This window comes from Myotis myotis, unplaced genomic scaffold (genome assembly GCF_014108235.1).
Source record: "Myotis myotis isolate mMyoMyo1 unplaced genomic scaffold, mMyoMyo1.p scaffold_m19_p_6, whole genome shotgun sequence".
Classification (NCBI taxonomy): Eukaryota; Metazoa; Chordata; class Mammalia; order Chiroptera; family Vespertilionidae; genus Myotis; species Myotis myotis.
In genome coordinates this window covers 92,356,167-92,359,768 of record NW_023416368.1, presented here as the reverse complement: position 1 = coordinate 92,359,768, position 3,602 = coordinate 92,356,167, and the positions used below count along the sequence as shown (strand labels likewise).

The 3,602-nt window shown below is 40.0% G+C and overlaps 1 non-coding gene across 1 annotated transcript; it reads left to right on the top strand.

Moving 5' to 3' along the window:
- The first annotated feature begins 2,049 nt into the window (after positions 1 to 2,049).
- Positions 2,050 to 2,240, top strand: LOC118659544. The gene has a single exon (XR_004968633.1). It is a non-coding gene; the product is annotated as a U2 spliceosomal RNA (small nuclear RNA).
- The last annotated feature ends 1,362 nt before the right edge of the window (positions 2,241 to 3,602 follow it).

Below are 3,602 nucleotides of genomic sequence, written 5' to 3'. Positions count from 1 at the left end.
GAAGGTTGAGAACCACTGCTCTAGGCCCATTTACTCAATAAAGAATCCTCTTCATAGGCTTTCTCAACCTCCTGCACTCCTAGAGCGTTTGGGATTGCTATCATTTACTTGGCAAGCATCTTCTATTGCCTTGTGTTATCAGTTATCATTCTATGTATGTGTGTTTTCTCCTGCAGCTAGAATGTAAGCAGAATTAAAGTAAAATGTATACCTTTTCTCTGAAATTTCCCACAGCATCTGGATGTGTTATTTCTAATAGATATTACACAAATACTAGATGGTTAACTGGTTGGTTCACCCAGTTTAAAAAGGATCCTTCAGATTCTACCCACGTTTTAGAATGATACATGGGTAGTATTTTGAACAAAAGAGGCATCAATGCCATTCCCCAAAGGAGGGCACCCTTACTGGAAGGAACTGTTTTCATGGGAAGTCAGGGCAACAGTAGCAGCGAGTCTCAGACCCAGATTCCCACTGATGTTGATGGATTGGAACATGCTATCCGCAAAGGCAGACCAGCTCAATCACAGACCGGGAAGCATAAGAAGCTCCAGCTTCCAGAGTGCTTGGCTAAATTAAAGTTTCAAAAGGAAGACATGAATAAGTAAAATAGATAGTTGAAGGCCAGCCTATTAAATGAAAATGAATCTATAGAAGCTCCAGAACATACAGAAGTCACTTTGGATACCACTTAATCAGGAAGCGAAATTATCCTCCAAGCTCTCAACTCACTTGTGAGTTTACGGAGCACAAATTAGAAGGCAGGAGAGGACAGAATTAGTACCTGATTGCAAAGAACATTGGAAGCTCTTTAAAAATTCTAATCTGGTTAAAAAAAATTCTAACCTAGTAACAGCCAGTCATCACTACATAGGCAGAGGCTGCATAATTTTGGGCACTTAGATGATGCCAATTCTCAATTTAATGACTTCCCATTTTCTTTAATATAAAATTTAAAATCCTTTACATTCCGTAGAGTTCTGCACGATGGTAGGGCTTCTGTCTACCTCTGCCGTCTTGTCTTAGTCTGTTTGGACTGCCCTAACAAAATGCCACAGACTGTGTGGCTAATAAACAACAGAAATGTATTGCTCACAGTTAGGGAGGTGGTGAGCTCAAGATAAAGGTGTCAGTATAGCTGAATGAGGGCCTCAGAGCTGGCACCTCATAGCTGGCCCACTGATGTTTTGCTTCTCCAAACATTACACATTACTTCCTGCCTCAGGCCCTTCGCACATGCATGTCCCTTCTGCCTGGAGCACTCTCCCCTTTTTGCCTAGATGCTTCCTATTCGTTCATATTACTTCCTTGGGAAGTCCTGGTAAATTTTCCTATTATACACTGCTATAGCACCCTATCCTTCTGCTTCACAGGAAATAATCACTTAAGTACACATATAATTTCTTTTGCTTAATGTCTGTCTTTCACACCAGATTCTGTTGGGAGGCAATAGCCCTCCCTTTGGCTCCATGCTTCCCCCTGGAGGTACTTCTATGGGGCAATTTTCATGCTTCTCTCTATTTCCCTTCTTAGATAGTGATGTGCCCGCGTGGAGAGGAAGGAAGGAAGAACTGAGTGTGTGTGGCTCAGTCCTTAGTGACCTTCTCTTTTCTGTTGCTGGTTTGCTGGCAGGAACAGCATCCTGGAACTGCTCTGTGCCCTGTGTCAGAGGCATGTCCCTAAGGAAGAAAGGCCTGTATTGTCCAGCAGGGTCAGTGACCAGGTGACAGAAGATCCAATAAGATTAATCAATAATGTTGCTGACATTTTGATCTTTCTCTGTTTGCTGTGTTTAATTTCTCTATAGTACAAAACTCAAAAGGGTAAGAAAAAGATGTTAAAATTCTAAAAATCAGATCATAAACTTGTCTTATTCATCAAATGTAACTTGCAAATGATGAATGTTCTATAAATATTTATCAAGCATATGAATTATTGAACCTCTCTGAACCAATTTTCTCAGATGTAAAATATTGATAAAAATTACCAATATGGCAAGGTCATATGGGTATTCAAGATTCTAAACAATTGGTACAGTACTTGGCATGTATCACTTCTCGGCCTTTTGGCTAAGATCAAGTGCAGTACCTGGCATGTGGTTAAATTGGGTGCATGGATAAATGTGCTGTAGCTATTATTATATGGTTGCACCAACTGAAAATAATTCCTATTTATAGTTACTCACTTCAACCAGGTGTCAAGATAATAACCACATGCCATTTCTGTCTACCTGATTGGTTCTAATATTTTAAAAAAATAATTTAAACTTTTAAAAACCTAATGATATATATACCAGAAAGATAATCAACATAGAACGAAATATAATCTATTCATGTGTACATGCAGACTAAGGAAATTACCAAAAATATGTGTGTTCAATTATTCTCTGATTCTGCTGCTCCATACCAGTCCTTCCATACTAAATTTTTGGGAAAGCACTTTCCAAAGCACAGTTAGGGTAATATATCTTCTGCACCTAATTTAAATCCACTTCCTGTGTTATTCTGTGTGAATTCTGCCCTTGTCTATACCACACTAGCCATTCCTGGTAGCAAGACTGATGTGCTAGCTGCATTCAGCTGTTACTCCCTCAGTCCACAACTTCCTAGACCCAGTTCCTGAATATAGACAGTCAGTTGATGAGTAGTGCCTCAGGATATAGATCATAAAACACAAGCCCTGGCCCATGTGGCTCAGTTTGTTGGGCATCATCCCGTGCACTGAAGGGCTGCCAGTTCTATTCCTGGTCAGGGCACATACCCAGGCTGTAGGGGCTCAACCCTCAGTTGCGGGTGTGCAGGAGGCAGCTGATTGATGTTTTACTCTCACAGCAATGTTTCCCTCTCTTCCTCTCCCTTCCTCTCTCTGAAAATCAATAAAAAAATCTTTAAAAAACCACGAAAAAATTCGTTAATATGGAGGGCTTGTGGAGTGAGGGAAAAAATACCTTTTATATATGACTGTCTGTTGGAAGTCTCAATCTAACACTTGTGGAAATTTTCTAGTTTCTTACATGACTAATAATTTTATCTGATTGAAGATCAAAGGGAGGTTTGCTTCCCGTTATAATGAAGAAGGATGTGAAAGACCTTCACTCTTTTTATTTTATTTAATTTATTTATTTATTGATTGATTAAGGTATTACATATGTGTCCATACCCCCCCCCCACTCATGCCCTCACCCCCCTGGTGTTTGTGTCCATTGGTTAGGCTTATATGCATGCAAACAAGTCCTTTGGTTGATCTCTCTCCTTTACCCCCACCCTCCCCTACCTTCCCTCTGAGGTTTTACAGTCTGATCGATGCTTCTCTGTCTCTGGATCTGTTTTTGTTCTTCAGTTTATGTTGTTCATTATATTCCACAAATGAGTGAGATCATGTGATATTTATCTTTCTCTGACTGGCTTATTCCATTTAGCATAATGCTCTCCAGTTTCATCCATGCTGTTGCAAATGGTAAGAATTCCTTCTTTTTTACCGCAGCATAGTATTCCATTGTGTAGATGTACCACAGTTTTTAATCCACTCATCTGCTGATGGGCACTTACGCTGTTTCCAAATCTTAGCTATGGTAAATTGTGCTGCTATGAACATGGGGGTGC